This window comes from Dipodomys ordii, unplaced genomic scaffold (assembly GCF_000151885.1).
Source record: "Dipodomys ordii isolate 6190 unplaced genomic scaffold, Dord_2.0 Scaffold76, whole genome shotgun sequence".
In the NCBI taxonomy this organism is placed as follows: Eukaryota; Metazoa; Chordata; class Mammalia; order Rodentia; family Heteromyidae; genus Dipodomys; species Dipodomys ordii.
Genome location: NW_012267292.1, coordinates 1,271,898 through 1,296,868, shown reverse-complemented (window position 1 = coordinate 1,296,868; position 24,971 = coordinate 1,271,898).

The following is a 24,971-nucleotide window of genomic DNA, read 5'->3' as shown; positions in this document are numbered from 1 at the left end:
TCTGCTTTTTGAGTAGCATGTTTAAGCCACCATACCTCAGCAAGAAGCTCCTTTAGCCAGGCACCGGTGGCTCACACTTGCAATCCTACTCAGAGGATGAAATTACAAGATCACAGTTTGAAGTCAGCCTAGGCAGAAATTCTGCCCAAACTCCATCTCAACCAGCAAAATGCTCAATTAGAGGCATGGCTCAAGTGGTAGAATGTCAGGTGTGAGCAAATAAGATGAGCTGAGAGGAAGAGTTCCCCTAATTTCCAGCTCTGATACTAGTAGGAAAAGGAGAAGTTCCGCTTAGTACTTCCTTGTTTCCTGCCTTTTATTAGGAAAGTGTAACCAATAATGAAATTAGACCTTGCCTGACACTACCTTAGTGGGAAAAAAATGGAAATACAGTATGGCTCTTTTATAGTCTCCACTGACAGGCTTAGGCCAAACATCTAGCATCTGCCATCTTTGATTCATTCTTGGACAGCGTGGCATGTTCTTATTGAAGCATCGCTGAAGGTGATATCTGAATTTATAACTCAGTCTTTATGGCATGGGTAAGAGTGTAGCCACAATCCACTCCCCCGCCATTTTTTCCTTGTATATTATGTAGGAATTTTCTCTTGTCCTATTTGTTCCTTCCCTGTTCTTACGAGACTACGTTTTTTTTTTTTATTGTGAAAATACTGTACAGTGAAGTTACAATTACATGGGCAAGGTAATGAGTATATTTCTTATCAAGCATTGTTGCCTCCTCCTTTGTTTCCCCTTCCCATCCCTTCCCATCTCCCACCCAGCCCCCCCCTCCAACCTCAAGAGTAGGATTTTTAACAGAACCTTTCAAATGTGCCTTAAAAACTCTGCTTTACAAACTACACTTCTACATTTTGTATTTAGAAGGAAAACGAAAACCCAGAGACCTAGCCACCATGTAGATGCTTAGATCTCACCATCTGTGGAAGGCCTTATTTAATTCCCAGAAAATTTTAGAATCTTCCTAAGTTTTGTTTTATGTATAATGCTGATGAATTTTACTTGTACTTATAGTTAGATGGTTCTAACCGTATGTGTCTAGGAGGATTAAGGAAAATTAGGTCTGCTTTAGCTTTCTGGAAATGAAAGCTTTATTTGTCTCTCTTGATTTAAAGAAGAATCTTCTTGAGCTGGAAAGAAAGGGAATAGGGTCCCCACAAAAGGACCTAGGAGCAACGTTGGGACAATGGCAACTATCTGCTACCCTTCCATTCCAATCAAATATGAAGACCGCAGTTGGTAGAATCATACTCAATGCCTTCCTTTCCTTCTGCCTTTTCTTACCTACAATTATATTTACAAATGGAAAGACATGCATACGCAAAGCAACAATCACAAGCTCATTCTATATTCCTGATGATAATTTTTATCCTGACTTCTTTGAAAATTGATCATTTAAATGAAAGAGTGAGTATTAACTGGGCACACTAGGTGCCTGTGGTGGCTCTGTCTATAATCCTAGTTACTCAATTCAAGATGCTGAGATCTGATGATTGCAGTTTGAAGCCAGACTAGGCAGGAAGCCCCTGAGACTCTTATCTTCAATGAATCACCTAAAAGCCAGAAGTGAAGCTATGGCTCAAGCCTTGACACTCAGGGACATTGTGTAGGCCTTGAGTTCAAGCCTAGGACCAGCACATATATATGCAGATATACACAGACAGATGGATGCACACACACACACACACACACACACACACACACACACACACACATTAACCTACTTTTCTATGGATGAATTTGGGGAAATATCAGCTTACTTGAGTGAAATAAGCATAGAAAGACAAATATAAGTACTATATGCAATCACTCTTTTATGAAAACAATTCAACCTTGTAGATGTACAAAATGGAATAGGAGAATAATGAGAAGGGAAATTATGGAGGAGGGACTTTTAAGGACTAAGAAGTATGCTGGAAGGGGAAAGAAATGCATCCCAGATAGAAGATAGGTCATTAGACTTGAGCAAGAAGAATGATGTGTAAATGTATGGAAATATTTATAGGATTCACATATGTTTAAAAAGCTCAATTTATAAAGCAAATATAAAAGAGTATGCTATTTCTTTAACACAACTTTATTTCAAAGTAACCAAAAAGGTCAATCTCTTGAGCAAAATCTCTTTATATACATATGAAGGAATGGCAAATGTAGTCATGGTGATTTTATAAATTCTAATCTAATAATCCATTCTGACAGTCATCATGAAAGGCTGAGGCAGTGACTAGTTGATGTTTGTCATAAAAATGAAGTCATTTGCTAGTGAGGGGTGACATGAAGCAACTTCAATGGGAAACTCTATGAGTGGGTAAACCACAGATTAATCTCAGCATTGCTTTTCGGCACCTCATGTCACTAGAGGGGCCTCCCACTTGGAGAGAAATGAGGGATTTTGCACTTTCTGTGCAGGCTTCTTTATAAACTATATGACTGGATGTAGGCAGCCCTGAAAATGTATCTTTCTATTTTATGATATACATAAACTCCAGAGGAGGTATTGGACATTAGGATACAACCAGACACATCTAGAAGGTGGATATTAATTAATTTGTTATTTTATTTTATCCCAAGCTTCAAAAAGTTGTACAAGAGATGAACAATTTACCATGTTCATCTTAGTGTTCCATGCTTCCTCTTGAGTCACCTCTTCCATCATTCTACCCTGTTCTATCTGTTCCTCCCTCACAAAATCACTTTTCACATTTCCCACTCCCTTGATCACATATGTATGTACATTGAGTATTCTTGGTCATTTTGTAGCACAACATTTTGTAGCAGGCCTCTATCTTGGATGAAAGGAGGATGGTGAACCATGCGAACCTCATTATATCTCAGAGACCTTGCAGTAGGTTTGACTCTATTTGGACAGTAGTAGATTACCCCACCACCCACTACCCCCCACAGGGACCAATGATAGGTGACATTCAGTATTTCCCAATACACATTTTTCTACAGCAGTGATTTGTGTAGAGAACAAATGTGAGGTCACAAAAGGGTCACAGGTTCACCTCAAGTTAAATCAGAAAATCCCATAAGAGCTTTTAGTTCCGTCCTTTACCTATCACAGAGAAAGCGGTCTCAACAAATGAATGTTACAGATACAGATTCCATGGGCTTTCAGGGTTGCCATTTGCTCTCAGAGGTGAGTGAGTTTATCACACAAATGAGATAAAAAGCACTCAGACTACCTTCATTTGATCCCAATTCTTCTGAAGGTGCACTGATATTTAGCAATTTAAAAATTACTCTTGATCTTCTTTTCCCTTCATGTATAAAATAGAGAAAAGAATAGTTCATATATATAGAATATTACATGTAATACAATTAAAAAGGATTTCTATGCATCACAACAATTTAAATTCTCATTGTTATAGATGCAAATCCCACACCTGAGTCAAGCCTGATTAAGATATAACCAAAATGCACCTCACTCTCTCATATTCAAGCCCTTCTACCCCATATCCCTGGGATTTATTCAACTATTGACATTCAATCATACTTTTGTATTTTATTTCATTTTAATTTTATTTTTTTTTGCCAGTCCTGGAGCTTAAACTCTGGGCCTGGGAGCTAGCACTCTACCACTTAGAGCCACAGTGCCACTTCTGGTTTTCTGGTGGTTAATTGGAGATAAGGGTCTCATGGACTTTCCTGCCCAAGCTGGTTTGGAACCTTCATCCTCAGATTTCAGTCTCCTGAGTAGCTCAGATTATAGGCACAAACCTCCAGAACCTGGCTTCCATGAATCCTTTAATTCAGCTCAAATATTGTTCCTTCTTTGAATATGTCACTGCCACCACATGTGGAAGGTAGTCTTATCTTTGAAAACGTATAAGGATACATTGGTTTTCCTTTACGATATAGGGGCAATTTATTTTTCATTACACTTAATATTTCAACCTGACATCACATTCCTTCATGTGAAGGAATGGCTTGATTGGTTTCCTTTCTATTTCTCCTATTTCTTTGAACAATTCTATGATGTTTCTTAATTTTATTTATCACTTTATAGTTGTGGTACAAGGAGCTGTGATACAAGGAGGTATTCTAACAAGAAGGCAATTCTTATAAAGGGTAGAGCTGGAATTTCAACACAGATGCTATTAGCACTTGAGTCAGAGTACTGCATTATTACAGTATTTGCAGAGAAATGGGTGGGTCTGGAAAAATTATGTTAAGAGATGTGTGTTAGTCTCAGAGACAAAGGACACATGTTTTCTCTCATATGTGAAAATTAGATCTAATTTATAAATATACACACAAATGTATTAAGTAAATTATGATATGTACAAGGGGTTATTACAATGGTCCAACTCCTTTAAGCAACTGACAGTCTAACAAAATGAGTAACATAAAGATGAATCTTGTTATGTATGAGGGGTGGGGCGAATAAGAGGAGGGAGTAGACAAATGAAGAGAGGAAAGGTGAGAAAATGTAGTCATCATATTGAATGTTCGTATGTGAAAATGGAGCTAGGAAAAGTGAAGGGATGGGTGGGGTTGGAAGAGATGGAGGAGAGTGTTGAAAGGGGTGATATTAATTGAGATATGTTATATTCATGAACTGACATGTTGAATTGAAACCCCTTTGTATAACTACTTAAACATAATATGTAAAACTAAATTAAAAAATATTTAAATCTTGAAGGCTGGGGCAGTTGGAAGCATACATAGAATCCTCTCTGTTCCATTTCTACTTTGTCCCACTATCTGCACATGCACACTAATCCAGGACAGTGAGGAAGGTACCAGAGCATGTTAAAGCTGCAGCATCCCTTTCTCCCTATTAAAGAGTTGGCTTTACCCAGCCGCCTCCCACAGACTCCATACAAAGTAGATTGTTAGTGATCATCCATGTAATGACAATGTTCACCCACCACCCAACATACTTGCCTTACTCTTTCTCCTTTGAAGATTTACCCAGGGGTGTGAAGGGGACCATATTATATAGGTAAGAAGTTTTGCTCGAATGAGTTTTTGTCATTGTATTGAAAATGCTAACGTAAAATCAAGTCCAGTGCTATGGGGGTCTTGGAATGCAAAGCTGGACTGATTTGTTCTTAGGGTTAGGGTGAAAGCTATAGATGAACACATTCCTTACAAGGTTGGACCCAAGAGTGGACTATGAATAAAGAAGCAGCATTTTATTGATGCATAAATATTGACTGCTGCTGTCTGCCGTTTCTGTGAGATGAGTTCAGTATTTGGTATTTTATGTCTGTCTCTTTTGCTGAGTGACTTCATCCATTGCTTTTCATTTGTTAGAAGTTCAGCAACTGAAAGTCAGATGACAGAGAGGTAAAATGAATTCTTCTCATAGATTTTTTAAGTTCTAATTAGATAGATGCTTTCAGATGTTGTTAGAATCTGATGACCCTGACCTTTCTTATGGGGTAAGTAAATCAATTGTATCGCAAGCATTATCTGGGGTTTTGAAAAATTATGGCCTATTCTCAGTTGACAACCTACATGCATTAGCAAACCAGGGGAAAATAGCTTACTTTTCTAACTGTAATTCATATGAACATCTTTGTATTTCTATAAAAACTGTGTTAGAAAGTGAATCAGGGTTTGAATCTGTTTTGCTGATATGTGCTGGAATTGTTTTGATAATGGAATCTTACCTATGGGGTGCACGAGGTTCGCCTGAACTGTGCCCAGGACTATTCTACGTAGGAAGTTCATGCATGGAACAACATGCTCACATTCAATTTGGTTGGTGATTGAGTGGCCTCCAGACAATAGCTATTAGTGTTTTTAATAACAAAGCTAAGTAGTTTCCCTGCTGGTAAAATGAATGGTTTGGTTAGAAAAAAATGTTTTTTTCACAGGCAAATATCCCTTTGTATCCACAGTCGTCTGATTCTAGAAGGATACCAAAGAACTTTTTATAAAAAGTGATAGTAAAGTGTCAGTCATTTCACATCTGTAATTCTAGTTACTCAGGAGGCTGAGATCTTAAGATCCTAGTTCAAAATCAGCCAGAGCAGGAAATTTGATGAGTCCTTTATCTTCAATTAACCACCCAAAGCCAGAAGTGTAGTATGGCTCAAGTAGTAGAACTGACTTTGAGTGAAAAACCTAAGGGTCATTTCTCAGTCACCGAGCTCAATTCTAGTACCAGCACAAAAGTAATAAATAACATAAAATTATTTGCATACAAATTATATAATCCTTTGGTATAATTGAAATCAGCTCTAGATTGCTTCTGATATCCAATGAAAAATGAAGTTGAAGTAATTAGTTTTATGGTTGTTCATGGAATATTGACAACGTGACAGAGCTTGTTATGTGCTCAGTATAGACACAGATTTTCTTCCTGTACATTTTTACTTTGTGGTTGGTTGAATTCATGGATATAATAAAGGGCCAGCTGCATTTCTTCTTACCCTTCCATCTGTCATCTGATATTATCATCATTTATCGGTCCTCTCTAGTGTAAAGTAGGCAACTCCTCACGATCACGGAACAATCTCCATGATGGTGCCTGGTACATGATATGAGCTCAATGAATCAGTTCATTGACCAGAGTCTCTTACAGGCAGGTTAGTGTCCTGGTTTGAGTTAGGTGCTGGAGGCAGATTATTTACATTGAAATTCCAGGTTAACTCCTTATTACCTCCATGATTTTAGACATGCCTTCATACTTAGGAATCATACATTTAATAAAAGTTAAATGTGTCATTTTGTGTTGTGGTAATTAATATATGAAAACGTTTGACAACTTCTTAGAAAATTAAGCTAAATAAACAGTTATTATAATGACCTCTGTGGGTTTGTTTTTTCTTAATCATTTTCAGAGTCATTTCCATCAGCTTAGGAACTGGAAGACATTTCAAAGATGACTGCACTAAAGCGATAGAGTTGTTTGTGCTCTTGTTACCTATCCAGTAAGGGCAACACAGCCGAGACACCTCCCACCTCCAAGTCTGTTTTTCAGATATGGTGCTATTGTTCCCAGTTAAGTTCAAGATCACATTATTTCTCCTGGGTTATCATCATTTTCTTTTTGGACACCTCCAGCAAACTGAATGATCTAACTTTTCTGTATTTTTACATCCCTATTCCACAACTTTCTTCTTAATACACAGCCTGTACTGGTGTGGTTGAGGATGAGCATAAGCAGAATGACGGTAATAATCAGATAACAATTTTGTGTGCCCTCTACTCTTTTTTGTTCTTTGTAAGCTATCAATCCTATAAGGCAGACACATGGTTACTTCTCCCGTTGTAGGTGAGGAAACTGAGGAATGGAGAGTTCAGCAAGACTCACAAAAAGTCTAACATCAAAGGCTAGAGCCAAGGTATCTTCTACTCTGTTTCTTAGGAGAAAACTTCTCTTCTCTGTTCCTGTGGAGTTGCTGTCCCTTTGTAGTCGGCTGAGCCCCAACTGCTACCTGGCCCCTCTTTAAGAGGACGCTCTTGTGGTCTCATTATGGAGATACTCGTTTTCAGTCATTGCTCTTCGGATAACCTCATCTGTGCTGAGATGTCAGTGGGTGAAATATGCTGTTATATGATCATTCTAGAAAGTGCTTTTCCATTTATCGAAAGGCTGCATGGGAAGAGCTTTCTGTCCTGGGAAACCTTTGTCTGTATCCAAAGGCGGACATTTATCCTGCCTATGTGGTCAAACTGCCTTTCATTTAAAAGAGCAAGTCAAGATAAATCAAATCGAGCACATGACTTAAGATTTGCCTTATTACAAGAAAGTCTTGAATCAAGCATCCCAAAGAGAACAATATGCATCATCATTATGAGCTTTGGATGTCAGTGAAACATTCCAATTTGCCTTCAATTCTGGGACAAAGTAGAATAAAAATAGTATTAAATAAATGGCCCCAAACATGTAATCCCAAATAATGATTACTCCAAAAAGCATGCCACCTTCTGTGAAAATATAAAATTTGACCTTTTTTTTAGTTCTGAATTTCAAATGCATGAACTCTTTGAACTTAAAGAAAAGAAACTTGAAATGTGCAAAGGTTTTAGGCTGAATGAATAACCTTGAACTGCAAGCTCAAATATATTGATTTGCCCTGCACTTTCATTTTCAAATGTGTTTAGGGTTTTGCTTTCCTTTGAGGCACTCCTGAAATTCTCAATCTGCTCTCTTCTAATGGTCTTGATTCTGCGTTTCCTGGAGTGAATATTATAGTCCATCTAGATGCCTGGCCAAAGAAATGGACCCCTGCAGTGCTTTCCACAGGAGTGTCTGGACTTTGTTCCATCTTCTTTGGAGGCCTTAGAGTCACAGAGCATTCTGGGAGACTGAATCTCATATCAGGAAAGAAAGGTGAAGGAGCAGGTGGATAGAAGTCGTGATGAGTTTCTATGGCATCCACATATAACAGACGTGGAAGAATAGAAGCATTTCTTATATTACATGAAGCAGATTCGGATTTTGAAAAAACAACAACAACAACAACAAAACCCAGACAACCTCCTAGTTAGATAGAAAAGATCCAGAGAAAACGTAAAGGGGAAGTTGTACATTTTCTCACTCCCTTAAGGCATTCTTTTGTGTGTGTGTGTGTGTATGTGTGTGTGTGTGTGCGTGCACGCATGCACGCACGCACATGAGCGCACATGTAGAAATTACTTAATTCTAACAAGAAAATGGAGTAATGAGCAGAATTGGTGAAGGGCCTGGATTTACTCAGTACTAAGCCGGCTAGTGGATGCTACATTAGATCATTTCTCTAAGGGCCACCTATGTGCTTTATTTAGCTTTCTGGCCAAGCATTAGGTCAGTCTATACAACATACCATGCATTACAGGCTCCTCTGCTTCCATATCTTCCTACAAAGGCAGCAATTTCCGGGTCATGCATTTTCATGCTCATGTGTTACTTGGTGTATAGAACCAATTTGCTTCCTCCTAGGTCAATGACTTTTGAATACAATCTCCTCAACCCCCTGGCCTTTTCCATTTATAAGCTTCCTTTCATGGCTCTGCTGCTTCTTGGGAAATGGCTTTGCCTCTCTGTCACGATGTAGCTGTATATTCATTCTTAGGGCCCTGAGTACCATCTATCCTTTCTCTCTTTTTGTCTAGAATATTGGACATCTCTTATGTCTTATTTATATTTCTGAAAAGATGAAGTCCATTACGTCTGAATTTGTTGCTTTGTTGTCGTTATTTCTCTGTCATCTTCTGAGTCATGTCTTAAATCACTTGATCAAATCAGATGGTCTCAAGCGAGCCAATTTGGCCATGTATTTGTGAGATGCCTGCCCAGGAGAGGTCATTTATTCCTGTGACTGAAGCATCCATCAGAACAATAAACTCTAAAGCAAGACCACAGTATAGTCTTGCTCAATTCCCTCTTCTTCTTTTCTCATCCAGGATGTAGTTTTGGGTGTGTTTTGAAACAAAGTTAACTGTATGTGTTTCCTCTGTCTACTAGTCCTTCTCTCCACATATTTCCCCTTGAGATGCTTCCAGGAATCATCACATTATACATGATTCACTGAAGCAGGCTGTACAGGCAGGTGGAATTTGCTTGGTGGTGTCTCAGCCTTAGAGCAAGTAGTTGTTTGTGGAACTTTGCTCTGCTCTTGCTCATATTCATCTGGCTTCTCTTCTGCCACAGCTTTTTTCTTGGTCCAAATTTCATAAAATGCCATTTTACATTTCATATTGTATCTGTGCAACAAGGCATTTATGATGACTGTACAGTTTTGCATTACAAAACTCCGTAAGTAGAAAATTAAAGATACTTGGGTTTAGGAGCAAAATATATTTCACATACAACTTTCATGTTTATCTGTATACTAAAAACATACAACTTTAAGAAAACTAAAACAATCTGGAATTGGATGAATGGTGTGTGTGTGTGTGTGTGTGTGTGTGTGTGTGTGTATTTTGGGGCTTGATCTCAGAGCCTAGGCGTTGTCCTCTGAGCTTCATTTGCTCAAGGCTAGTGCTCTAACACTTAAGCAACAGTTCTACTTTTGGCTTTTTAATAGGTTAGTGGAGATAAGAATCTCACAAACTTTTCTATTCAGGCTGGCTTTGAACTCGGACCCTCAGGTTTCAGCCACCAGAGTAACTAGGATTATAGGTATGAACCACTGGTGCCTGGCTGAGTGCTTTAAAAAAAAATTGGTATTGAATTCAATGTAGCATAGGTCATATGGGAAAATATAGTGAAAATGGCCGCTCATTTGCAAAGTGAGAATAATAATATTGTTAGTCTTAGGTACTTTTTACATGGAAAAAATGAGGTAATTAGTGTCACTTTTAGAATTGTGCTGGATATAAGATATATGAAATACATATATTAGTTGTTATTTTGCTATTAAAAGAAAAATGAGCGGCTATTTAGAAAGCATATACTTTTAAATTTAGGCATTATACTTTGCATCAGAAGATAGAGGAGTTTATATAATTTTAGTCAGTAGTTATTAGATATTATTAATATAGTTAGATATAGATCTGTTCGATATAAATATTATTGATACATCTCTCTTACTAATTCCATATGTTCCTAGAACTTATTAGCTTAGAGATAAATTATATCATCCCCATTGAACTAGACAGGCTGCACCAATACAAATATCACAGTCTGATCTATCACAGAAAGTTCCTGCTTGAAAAGAAACCACAAAACAACTTGTGATGTAACTTTTAGAGCTTAGGGACAATGGTAAAACCCAGAAGTCAATAGTTATATAGTAGTGTGGAATATGACTGAGGGAAGATCATTTCAAATTATTTAATCTCTGTTTTAAGATTGTCCAAGAAAGCAAGGCTCCTAATCCTTAGGTGAGATATCAGGTGAGATCCTATTTTCAGAAAAGTCATTGAATAGTGGATGAGTAAACAGGGTACTAGGATCCCTCCATTAAGATCCAGACCTGGAGAAGGATGGAATACCAAGAATGTCCCTGAATGGGCTCAATGCAATCCTGTGTCCACAGAATAGAGACCACGTTATTCTGTAGCTTGGGGAGCATGAATGTCTGGAACTTGTTTTATAGGACACTGCAGCTTGGTCTTAGTACATAGTGTAGAAACTTTTAGGAACCTTAGGCTGATAGAATAACTCATTCATCCAGGTCATCAGTGCTCTATGTCACATGTGTGTTGGCTATGCATGTGTTAATGAATTTTTTTGTGTTTTGTATGTTGTTTGTACAAGTTGTATTCATTGTGTGAGGTATATTTTGCATCTATGCTGTATATGTATGGTGTGCATTATATGTGTAGTATTGTTTTACATATATGTGTCATGCATTGAGTGTGTGCTGTGCATCTATGGGACCAGATATAGTAGATATGAGGTAAAGCTGACATTTTTTAGATGCAAATCAATGTTAAAGCTGAAAGTACCACAATCAACAAAGACAATAGTTGGCATTGTCTGAGGTCCTGGGCCTACATCTTGTGAGAATCTGTATGCAGGCTATGCATTGAGCATATCAAATAGCTCTCCCAGCTTCTCATTCATTGTTGAAGAAATAACAATGGAGGGCTTTGACAAGGAGGAGAGTCTGCAGTCAGCAGCAGAGTCAGAACTTCTCACTAGGTGTGTCTGAGTCTAAAGAGAGCATCCTTTTCATTCCATGTCCCAACCTAAATTGCCTCTCTGTAGGTCTCTGCAGGCTGAATAATCAGGGCAGCCAAATAGAAAGGGTCAGTAAAGGGAGAGTTTAGCTCTTGTTCTTCCCTCATGCTGGAACCTGAGATTGTTCATATCGAGGTCTAGCTCAATTACACACCCACCTGCTGTATTGCATCTTTAGTCCATCACAGGGGAAAATAAACACCAAGGAGAGACAGCCACATCCATTTCAAAATTATTCTTAAAGAGATAAGACTTACCATCATAATAAAAATGTGTTAGTTTTTATGTTTGAAGAATGCTGATTAAATGTCAATTTATTGGTCCTTCTCTTGGGAACTTAACAAAAAACCATTATTGTACTTAAAATTTCAAATTCAACTTGTAAGGAAGAATGTCACTGCTTGATTTTTTCTTAAAGTTCATCTTTGCGAAGCTAAATAAATACCCTTTAACATGATATAGCAGAACTGGGTTGAAAGTCCCTGATTTTCTTTTTTCCCCCTATAGTATTCTACCTTGATTCAATGATAGAAATAATGGTACCAAATGAAAGGGAAAGGAAAATTATCTGAACAATCACAGCTTTTCCCCTAAAGTTCTGTTTCTTTTCCATCCTCAGAGACCCATCTTCAGAAGAAATGGCTGCAATAAGGTGCATTTTGACCAAACCTTCTAGAAACCAGTCCCATTTTAATGATGTTAGTACATTGATAATACTAGAAGCAGGGGAGGGGCTTGAAGCGTCTTTGCAAGGCTGACAGTCCTAAGTAAAAATAAATATGCTTTGTGTACAGCTTTGGAAGGCTGAGATGCAATCCTATTTCTCATATTAAAAAGAAACAGATAATTAGAAGTGCTTACTTGGAATCTAATGATTTCTTTCTTCTTTTGTTCTGGCCTGGCCACAGCTGTGCCCATTATTGCCAAGTGTTACATCTGTTGTCCTCCATAGCAGTTGTTACTGGGGATAGAGTAATGCACGTAGGGTCTTCTTGCATTTAGAAATAAGTATGCGTGATAATGCGTACATTTCTTACCAAGCATTGCAGCCTCCTCCTTTGTTTATCCTTCACATCCCTTCCCAGCCTCCCCCCCCCCCCCCCAGTCCCAATACTTCCCCCCACTCACCCCCCCCCCGCACCAACATTGTAAAGCTCGTTTTCGACATGACAACTTGTACTTCTCATTGTTGCAACAGGTCCACCTGTATCCTTAAATGACTTGTTTTTCCCCATCTCCTCTACAAGTTATACTGACATCAAATATAGTGAAAGCACCTCTGTACAGTATGTTCACAAATAAAATAAATTAAAAAAAAGAAATAAGTATGCGTGCCTTTCAGAGTCTTGATTGTGATTACCTCAAGAAATTGTGATCTCTGTCCATAAAAATGTATCTATATCCTGATTTTTAATATTGTTAAACAAAGGTGTTCAGTTTTCTATTGCAGATTTCCTCATGTAGCTTGGTCTGTTTGGTAGATTACATCCCAGGAACTAAGTTTTAAGTAGATCTCTCCTTTCCTTTCTGACTGAACAACAAGCCTGTGCTTGTTTACTCAGATAGTTAAGTAATATTATGGCTGTTTTTTGGAGATGCTAAAGATGTAATGCACTGACAAAAGAAAGAGGAAGTCATGCTGTAGATCTGGTAGACAGCTAGTCTTGAGCAAAAGAGCTCAGAGACAATGCCCAGGCCCCAAGTTCAAGCTCAGGACCAACAAAAACAAAACAAAACAACAGCAACAATAACAAACCAATTACAATCAACAACAACAACAAACTCCACTTATTTGCCAAATGCCAATGGCTCTTGCTGGTAAGGTAATCCTAGCTACTCAGGATACTAAGATCTGAGGATTTCTGTTTGAGACCAGTTCAGGCAGGAATGTTCTCATGAACTCTTATCTCAAATTAACCACTGTAAAACTCCACTTTGGTGCTGTGGCTCAAAGTGGTAGTGTGTAAAAAAAGCTCAAGGAAAGCACCCAGAACCCTATTTCAAGAACAGAAAGAAAGAAAGAAGGAGAGAGAGAAAGAGAAAGAAAGAAAGAAAGAAGGAAGGAAGGAAAGAAGGAAGGAAGGAAAGAAAGAAAGAAAGAAAGAAAGAAAGAAAGAAAGAAAGAAAGAAAAAAAGAAAGAAAAACTATCTTTTTTATTTTATTGTTGCAGTCACCCTGAGGATAAGTGTAGAAAATAAAAATCAATTTTTGATCTTGAAATTAGTTTTCTTCAGAGAGGGCTGCAATTTGATATAGGTGGTGTGTGTGTGTGTGTGTGTGTGTCTAAGTGTGCATGTGAACGTGTGTTCTCCCTTTTGATTTTTGGTGTCTACTTTCCTGAGGATGGCAGTGTTGGAGAAAACAATTCAGAATTAGGAAGTAAGAAGGCCTGAGGCTGCCTTGGTAAGATAATCTATAAAACATTTCAACCCTTTGTCACAGCTGGTTCCTAAATGCATGCAGACATACATCATCATAAGAAGGCAAACATAGGAGACTGAAATGACTTGAATTTCTAAAAGCTGGAAACGGACAATTTTTCTGATGTGCATTTATGATCACATAGTTCTTTTTCCACAGCAAGTAACTTAATGACAAATTTCTTTATTAGTTTCATCCTACTTTGGCATTAACAAAAATCTTTTAAAGGGTTTTAAGTAAGTAGGGGTTGCCCAACATGCAATTTGGGGCGAGGGAGCAGGGGAAAACTCAGAGGCTAAAGGAAGTAGAAGTTTATGTAGGTGATGGCCCTTTCCCCATGTGGTACTTGAAGCTTTGGTGCATGGATTCGATGATCCTCTGGTCCACACCCTCCATACTGACGGTCTGAGAAAGGAAGTCTTGTCTAATGGAATGTTCAAACGAATTCTGAGGTATCATAAGCAGGCCCTTATGGCTCTTCATGAAGGAGGCAACTTGAGGATTACAAAAAGAAGAGGGCCCTATTTTAAAATAATTTTGGAAGAACAGAATTAAGAAACAGCCACATGGTCTCACACAATCCCTCAAGAGTCCTTTGAGTGATCCAAGATGGAGGGCCTCACTCACATACCGCCTCCCCTGACCTGAATACATATGCTGCAGCCCCAGTGGTACAGAAAGTTTAACCCAGCCTTCATTTCCTGTACCAAATTCATGGGGAACTCTGGGCTGGTGGCTCATGCCTATAATCATAGCTACCCAGAAGGGTGAGATCTAAAGTTTACCTTTCAAAGACAACCCAATGCTCAGGAGACTCTTATCTTCAATTAACCGGCAGAAAGCTGGAAGTAGAGCTATGGCTCAAATGATAAAGTACCTGTATCAGCCTTGTGGGAAAAAGTCAAACGAGAATGAGAGGCCCTGAGTTCAGGCTCCATACTGGCACACACACAAAAAAATCATGGCAGAGCATTGAATGATGATTGGTGCATGCATTTATGTCTCATCTAATCACATATGGCACAAGGATGGTAGTGGGTAAAAAAAAGCAAAGAAAATCATGTCTATAGATATATTGGAGAATTTTTGCGATAATACTATTGTACTGGGCGTTTTTCTGAGACAGCCCCCAATAGGCACTAATCTGCAACAGTAGGATTTCAAGAGAACCTCTGCTGTCACCTACTGTGGAGTGATAGTATCATTAGGAGATTCTTTACCTTGGATTATATTGGGATCAGACAGAGTATGAGACAATCTCCTGAGCTCAGGTAGCACCAGAAAGACCACATGGTTTCAGCTGAGGGGCAGAGACATCTGTGGCACAGCTCAGATGTCCCATTTGTGTTCTCGGGCAGTGTGTTCCATTAAGACAATGACTCCTAATGGAGAGTTTAGAGAAAATTATATTTGGAGTCTCAGCAACAGGGTCAGTGAGGGCAGACTATGAATCAAGATTCCCTTTGGCAGAAACAGGAGTCCTGTCTGAGGAACACTGTCAAAAGGTCAGCAGCATCCATGTCCCACCTGGTGAAGGCAGAGAATTCTCTATACATTATTTGACTTGATTCTGTTAATAAAGGTAAAAGGGTACACCTGTGCAAGAGGCTTTTTTTTGGCTCAGATGCGAACAATGGTGGGAGCAGGATCTGTCTTGTTAGCTCTGAGAATCAGGGAAAGATAGGCAGCAGTCAGCTAGCGGACAGAGAACATTTGTAGGGCTATAGATGTGATGACCATCCCTTCCACCTGCAGGCCTTATTTCTTAAGGAAGCCCTTACCATCTGTCTACTCAGTAGCACAGCTGACTTCTAAACATTACTTGTTCATTCTTCTCTTTGACTTGGAGCATAATTCCAGAAGTTGGGAGCAAAATGTGCTGCCTTGAAGGTTTTAAATTGTATCTAGGTACGGAGTTCTTTCAAAGACAGCTGTGCTTACAGTAACAGGCATCTGTCTTGCCTTGGAAAATGTTGCATAGCCATGTGTGACATTTACACAGAATTCCAAATAAAACACCAAGTTTGGAGAGAGCCACTTCTGAGCCTCTGGGTATCAAGATTGGACATAGTCAAGTCAGCTGGAGTTATTTGCTTTGACCATTCTATTCAGAGTAGAGCAAAATAAAATCTTCAGGGCATACTTTTTGGATAGTTTTACAAGAAAATCTTTAAAACTTAACCAAAATGGAAAGCCAAGAATGGATATTTTCACAAAAATTAACAAAAATTCTGATCAAGCTGGATGCTAGTGGCACACACCTATAATCCTATTCAGGAGGCTGAGATCTGAGGATTATGGTTCAAAGCCAGGCCTCGGCAGGAAAATCCATGGGACTCTTATTTCTAATTAACCACCAGAAAACCAGAAGTGGTTCTGTGGCTCAAAGTGGTACAGTGCCAGCCTTGAACAAAAAAGCTCAGAGAGATCACCCAAGCCCTGAATTCAGGCCCTACTACTGAGAGGAAAAAAGTCCTACAGTGACTGAATTTCCTATTTCAGAGATGAAATAAACCACCAAATTGCAATTTATGAAAATAATTCATGGGCTTCAGTACCTAGCATTTTCTGCTGCTCCTCTTAGGAAATATCAGTCTGCATGTGTAAGGAAAGATGGCAGTCCTCTGAAAAATGTGATCATTTTGCAAAGGAGAAACAAGCTGTTGGGGGTCTCTGTGATGAAATATTTAGAGTGGTAAAGAAACTTTTGAAATACATGTTTATTTTGCTGTACTTATTTTTCTTAAGCTAGCTTCTGAATGTGTCTATTTCAATGCAGACTAACCCAAAGGATATTCTACACACTTTGAAAAGGAACGAAGAGCCAATACAATATTGGAATGACAGGACTGGAAGTAGCCCACAATTTGATAGCATAAAATAATATAATCTCTGCTGTTTTCTTCCACTACCCAGAGCTTGTAAAAGCTGGTTCTGTTGGCTAATATCTGCAACAAGGTTTGTTTGTTTTTGTTTTTAGAATCATTGAGATGCTGTGTTTCCGGAAGCCTTTGCTAATCATGAAATGATATCCAGAAGAAAATCCAGAAGGAAATATAAAAAGAGAAAGTGTAGCATTTATAACAACAGGCATATCAACAAATTACATGCATTTCAAGGCATGAAACAGAATGTCACCTTCTGGATAATGGTGTTAGGGGTGGGGATGGGAAGAAAAGGATTTGCAAGAGAACATGTCATCTCAACTGATAGCCAACTTAGCCCTCTAACTAGGATGTGGTCTTTCCTAGAGTTGAAGGCTCATCACTCTAATTCTTTGTTCTGGCAAATACCATTACACAGTACACATGGGAACTTACATACGGAAGCCCAAGATACGCACACACATGTATATATTCATGAGATGTATGGAATTCTCATTGCCTCCCAATCTCTTCTCCATTTGCATCCATTTGTAAATGTTAGCTACTCAGTCTGCTAATGAATTGATCCCATAGATGAAGTAGTGACTTATAATGGTTTTCTAAAAACTTGTATGAGTTTGGGTTTAGAATTTTCTTTCCTTTTTTTACTGTTCTTGCTTGATTTAGAAACATATCTCTTGATTTTATCTTTAGAAGACCCATCATCTCCATGCTCTTGTGAAGAAGGGTCTATTGGCCATGTGTGAACAAATTCTTCATTCTGTCCCCCCCCAGTCCTTGGTTTCTGGGAGTGAAGGAAGAACATGAGTCTCTAAATACTGTTGCTTCATTCAAACATAATTAGCCTGGACCCTGGTGTTCACAGCTTGAGGGGATGAAATTATTTGCATACTTCTCTCCAAAATCTTCCATGTCACAGCTGATGTTGTGTCTCACATTTGACAAGAGAAAAGAAATGGATGAGAACAGTCTCATTTTAGTGACCTAAATCTGCCAAACTCATAGCCTCCATATCAATACCGATGGCTTTGGTTTTATTATTAAAGCCAAAGTGGGCTTTCTCCAGACAACACCTCCTGTATTCAAGCTTGAAGTAATACGTATGACCTTTTTCTTTGAATATTTTGCCCCTCCTATGATCCTTGCCTCCTACTGAAACCTCATTCTTGTCAGCAAGCTTATTAGCAGCTATTTCCTTTGCTTCTCTCACATTGAAGCTCTTTCTTCAAGAGTTACATGTATTTATTAAATACCTGTCATTAACTTTTTTTTTTTGTCTGTCGTGGGGCTTGAACTCTGGGCTTGGGCGCTATCCCTCAACTCTTCAGCTCAAGGCAAGCGCTCTACCACTTGAGCCACAGTGCCACTTCCGGTTTTCTAGTGGTTTATTGGAGATAAGGGTCTCACCGACTTTCCTGCCTAGGCTGGCTTTGAACTGCGGACAGATCTCAGCCTCCTGAGTAGCTAGGATTACAGGCATGAGCCACCAGTGCCCGGAGGTCACCTGTCATTAAGTTCTATTCCTTCATGGCCTCTTTCTCTCTAGGCATAGTCCCCAAGCTCCTATAAATCTCTCTCTCTCTCAATCCCTCCCTCTTTCTCTTTTTCTTTCTCTCATTCTTGGCTTTTTGACTTATTTTTTTAAACTTTGATTAGCAACAGTATGTACAAAAGGGGTTTTGTTTTGGTAAGCTTAGATATTTGTGGAAAGTACAAATTGATTAGACAATTCTTTCCCTTACCCCTCCTCCATCTTACCCAAGCAATCCCAACAAGCTTCACTGCTCTATTCTCTCACAGGTAAATAAGAAATATGCTTTTGGTACAAATCCCAATGATGACAGCACTTCGATTGTCCAGTTCAAGGTCAGCAGCATTTCCATAGTTGACCATATTTGCTTCTGGAAAAGCTTTCCTTTCTAACTCCTGTGTCTTTTTTTGCATCTTGCTGGCTGCTTCTATAAATTGTAAGTGTGTGTGTGTGTGTGTGTGTGTGTGTATGAATAGTATGTATAAACTTATTTTATCATATACATCTATAGTATGCTTCATATATGAGTATTTTATACTAAGTCAAACAAATTAAATATTAACATTTAGGAAACGAGGATGCAGGGATAATAGTAAATATTCATGTTGATTTTAAACTTTTCTGTATCTCTAAATCATTCCATAATAAAAAAAACTTTCCAAGGTAAAAAAAAATTGTAAAAAAAAAAGTGTTAGTTGACTTGGTTTTCACTCAATGCAGTACACGTTCTGCATTGATAGGCACATTTATTTTTATTTGTTCTTGATAAATGCCATAATATGGTTCAACACTGTGCAGAATGAATACAGGATTAGTGAGTTCCCTGTGTTTTACAATTGGAGAAATACAATTGCTCAATGCTGTTCTTCTATCGTCTTCTGTTTTAAATGCTTGATGGCATCCATATTGTTATCTGTGGCTGGGATTTATTATTTATAATTTTACATGGTTTATATTGTCCTGGAAATATCACATTTCATTTGCTTACTTTCCAAGGATGAACAATCAAATTGCCTCTAACTTGTGATGCTACACATATTGAAGACAAGAAGAGTACTGTGAAGATAATATTATGGAGCAAGGAGCATCTCTGTGGCCTACACGCAGGAAAGGCCTTTACAAACTATCAGTCATGGGAACACAGATTTTCACTACTACACCCAGATTGCTCCTGAAAAGTGACTCACAAGTTCACACTCTTTATAAAGAGTAAGGGTGCTCCTATTACCCCCAAACTTAAGTTGGCTTTCTTTTATAACATTTTTTTATGATTTAAATTTTTTCCTTAAGTAGTTGTACAAAGAAGCTGTTACCTCCCCTTCCTCTCCTTATTTGTTTACTCCTCTCCCCATCTTTGCTTTCTTTACCTTTAGCAACATGATCATTGTAGAGTTATATGTATGCCTATGTATATGTATATGTATACCATTTTTTTTCTTTGAAGCTGTTTTTGAATTAGGTTGCTTTTTGAGTTTCCCTTTTGTTATTTGCCTCTTCTTTATCAGTGCTGAGTTGTACATATGAATATTCAGATTTCCTATAAATTGAATTTTTAGAAACCTTTAATGCAGTCTACAAATCTCTCTCTGTGTGTGTGTGTGTGTGTGTGTACCATAAATCACAGCTTCACACTCTTGCTCAGCTGTTTTGCTTATAGCTGGTGCTCTACTACTTGAGACATACCTCTAGTCTGGCTAACTAGATATGGTGTCTTAGACTTTCCTGCCAGGAATGGCTTTGAATGGTGATCCTCAGATCTCACCCTCCTTAGTGGTTAAGATTACAGGCATGAGCACGGGCTTTTTGACCTTTGCCAATTTTTTATATCTTAATCATCTTCTCCCAGTTTGTTTCCTTATATTTAAATATCTTGAATGAATAGTTATTTCAAAATTTTGATGCAGCAATTTCTGACTATTTCATGTTGCTTAATAGAGAATTTCCTGCCCCTTCCTCAAACAGATACTGAACTGTGTCTTTAACTTAGCTTATATTTATCTTTTATCTTTAGATTTTTAATATTGTGCTCAACTTAAAACTTATATATGATATAGATCCAGATATTTTTCATGTAAATTCAGAGCCTTCTGCAAACAAGCTATTAAATCATTTCTCTGTTTATTATTGGTTTAGTTAGTCCACATTTATTATAGACAAATTTTTTATGATTTTATGAGGGCTTATTTATGACTTTGAGATTCTAATCCAAAGAGCCTTTATTTTCATTGGTATAACGTATCATGGAGCTTTAATATTAACATTAATATCATAACATTTAATACATTACTATATTTTTTCTTAGTACCAGTACTGGGGTTTGAACTCAGCATCTTGAGATTTCACTTGACTTTTTCATTCATTGCTTGTACTCTACCACTTGAGTCATGCCTCCACTTCCAGCTTTTTGCTGCCTAATTGGATATATTAGTCTCATCCCCTTTCCCACTTGAGCTGTCTTTGAACCAAGATCTTCAGATGTCTGCTCCCTAATCAGCTAAAAGAATGGTGTGCTTGCCCTTTTCTCTAATTTGTTTTCATCAGGTATCTTGCAACAGCAGCCAAAAAACTAATGAATAAAACTGTTTTACATAAGCATCAATCAATTCATAAAAATAAATTAGTGGCTCCAGAATAAATGAAAAGTACTAGTCCTTACCAATTAAATCTCACCTCAAGAGATACTGTTTCAACTTTCTGGAGCTGACAAAGATAAAAATTGTTTTGGATTCAGGTGCCAGTGACCCATACTTGTAACTCTAGTTGTTCAGGTGGCTGAGATCTGAGGACTGAGGTTTATAAATCAGCCTTGCAAGAAAACGCCTGAGATTCCATCTATAAAAGAGCCAGTGAGAAGCTTGGCTGGAGGCTTTGCTCAAGTGGTAGAGGAGCAGCCAAGCAAGCCAGCCCAGTGAGTTTGAGGTCTTGCGTTCTAACCCTGGTAATGACAAAAAAGAAAAAAGAAAAAAAAGAAAGAAAGAAAAAAGAAAAATTACCTCATTAGTTAAGATATGGGGCAATGCTTCATTCAACTATGAGTTCTCTGTAGAGGCATCTTGCTAATATTTTTTCAGTGTCAGTAAGTCATGTGACCTTCCTGGATCAAGAGATTGAAGTCATGGAAATGTATCCCTCAGTTGTACTCAGTCAAGTATTCACTGAACTCTGTCAGAAACAGCCCAAGTGTGCTTGTGGGTAAGGGCTGGTAAAAGCAGTGGTGCATGGGTACAGTAGCATAACAGCCAGGATTTTAGGTGTGAGCCACAGGATTACCAGACCATCTTAAGTATTCAATATGACAGATTTGTCTTTTGTTTTATTAATATGAATTTACCTGTTTGGAATTACCTTTTCATGTAAACTTATACATAATTTTACTTGAACACTTGAAAAAATTCCAGCTGAATTTTAAATACGATTTCCTTGTTATAAATGTATGCACTAATTTGAAGATAAATAATAATAATGCTTTTTTGGTTTTAAGATTTTTCTTTTATGGTTAGTGCACAGAAAGTGCACTTTCTCTGCACCAACTTAGTTCTCTATTGTGTAGTTTCTATTTGCCATTTTTGATGCAAAGGAATTTTTGTATTTCAAAATCTGTGCCAGGAAACTTGTAGTTATTTGATGTCTAAGAGTGTATAAAAATCCTGATGTGTTTTTATACCTGATTTTAAAACTGCATGAGCAGTATTTTGTCCAAGTCCTATGTGTTTTATTTCTTTTGTTGCACTCAATCTATAATGGAGAACCTTACTATCCAGCAAGCATTCCAGACTTTCACCTACATGTCAAGATTTCTGGTTACTGGTCAATCTTCATAAGGAAGATGGACTATATTGCTCTTGTTCAGTCAAAAAGAATGAAACTGAAGCCTGATGCCATGGCTTATGCCTATAATCTTAATTCTTTAAGTGCTAAGACCTGGAGATCATCATTCTAAGCCAGTCCTTGAGACTCATTTCCAATTAACCAGCATAATGCTGGACTGGAGGTGTGGCTCAAGTAGTACAGTACCGGTCATAAAGAAGCAATCCAAAGAACAGTAGGAGGCCCTAAGTTCATGTTCTGATACTGGCACAAAGAAAATAATACCATAAAAAAAGAAAGATGCTAAACAAATGGAAAATCAACAGACATTTTAGATTTACCAGAGGACTGTGACAATTCTCCTTTTGAAGTGATTGGCAGACAAAAGATCTGAAGCAAAAATCTCCACAGGAACAAGTACAACCTGGGTGAGAAAACAAGAAGGGTACTTTAGGAATGTTGTTTGGCTCAGTGAGGAATCCTCTGAAAGCACAGAACAGAGGAAGGCTCTGAATAGGAAGTCACTTGTACTTTCCTGTTTCACCTCCAGGAGCCCTACCAGATTCTCTCAGTGGATAAGAAAAACACACTTAGATTTTGGATAGGGAACGAGAAAGCAACTTCTTTAAACAGTACTCTGTGAATTTAGTTTCTCTAAATGATGTTTGCTTTCAGAGAAACTGTTACCAAAATTCAACCTACTAGAGGAAAGGAAATACCAAAGTTTTACATGCTCTCACCCCAACTAAGGAAGAAGAAACAAGCCAAATCCATCCATCCATCCATTCATGCATCAATAATAAAAGCAAAGGACTTCTTCCAAAGTCACAGGCCTGTGGGTACACACTCACGGAAAGACTGGTATACAGTTATAAGACTTATAAAATGTTTTCCCCAAACCAAACCCAACACAGTAACATAAATCCAGCCCCTGTGTCATAACACATGCCAGTTTCCATTTAGGAAGTTTCAAGGGAAGGCTACAGATGACAGGAAAAACAAAAACAAGGACCTAGAGGGAGCATTTACAGTGACAGTTAGCAGCAAACACAGTCTCACTCCTGGTGATATAAAATAAAACTGCACACTAAAGGCTCTTAGAATTCAATTCATTTTACCCACTACACCATGTCCAGATTTCAACCAAAAAAATTACCAGGCACAATAAAAGACAGAAAACATAATTTGGAAAGACAGGCTAAACATAAGAAGATGCTCTAGTTTGAGTCTTAAGAGTGCCCTTAAAGACCACATGTGCTGCTAAAGTGGTGGAGATAGTGGAAGGAAGGGTAGGACCTTTAAGATCATTGTAGCTATGATCCTGAAGGGGAGAATGTTACCCAGTCATGTAGCTTTATACTTCTTTAGTGTCATGGCCACAAGGTGAGTGATTTTGCTCCACCAGATTCTCTGAGCAGGTGACCTGCCTTCTTGCCAGAAGCTCCAATAATAGCACACTTTGCCTTGTCATAAACTAGTACTCCAAAATGGTGAGCCCAAACACACCTTATTTTTTTCTCTAAAAGTAGGTTATCCAAGTAGCTTATTATAGGGAAGAAAGCTGGCTAACACAGATGCTTGACTCAGTCATGGCAGAGGTTTTAGAATGATTGGACTGGGAATTTCAAGCTATTATTATCAATAAGGATACATTGAAAAGGTATGTAACAAAAAATAGCTTATGTAAGTGAAGAGAGGTAAATTCAAAGAGTGACAAGGAAATGCTTGAAATAAAAGCATTGTCAAATAAATAAAAACTGCTTTAACTGTGCTCATCAATAAGTTTGAAAAAAAATGCTAGTGGAAACTTCCAAAACTGAAATGCAAAGAGAACAAGCATGAATAAGACAAGACAGAATATATAGGAAATATGGAACAACTCCAAAAGGTATTACAAATGTATAGTGGGAATATAAAAAGGAAAGGAGAGATGGACAGAAAGAGAAGATATATGGGAAAATTTGCAATTTCTCCAAACTAATGAAGACATCAAAGCATAGACACAAGAAACATGGAGAATACCAAATGAAATGTGTAGGGAGAATAAACTCACACAGGCAGGTAATTTTGAAGCTTCAGACATGAAAGCCAAAGGTAACATTCAAAGAAGCCACGTAGGAGAAACAGATACAATAGAATGCAAACAAAGTTACAGTAAAGCCAGTAACACAATATTTTTGCAGCATTGTTTACCAGAGACAAAATATGCAATCAGCCCAGATGTTCCTCAGTGGACTAATGGATCAAGAAAATGTGTTATATATACACAATGGAATTCTACTCATCCAAAAGAATGGAATTTTACCTTTCATAAGGAAATTGAAGGACTTGGAAAAAATTGTATTCAGTGAAGTAAGCCAGATTGCATGCTTTCCCTCATTTGTGGTAGCTAGAATATGCCTATAAATCTTCAAGTAAACATACTGGGTGGAAAGCAAGGGGTTACAAGTGAATTAACTGAAGTGTAATAGACTTTATAGAGATCATACGTAGTATAATTCTTTAAAAAGATGAAGTCAAAGCCCAGCAAAATAAATACCAGGAAATAAGTACTTGTGGGAGGGATGGGGCCAAGGAGAGAGAATAGATAAATGAAGGTGAAAACCGGTGGGAGAATGCAGTCAAGAATTCATTGTATACACCTTAGAATTAAGAATGCAGTCAAGAATTCATTGCATACACCTTAGGATTGAGAATGCAGTCAAGAATTCATTGCATACACCTTAGGATTGAGAA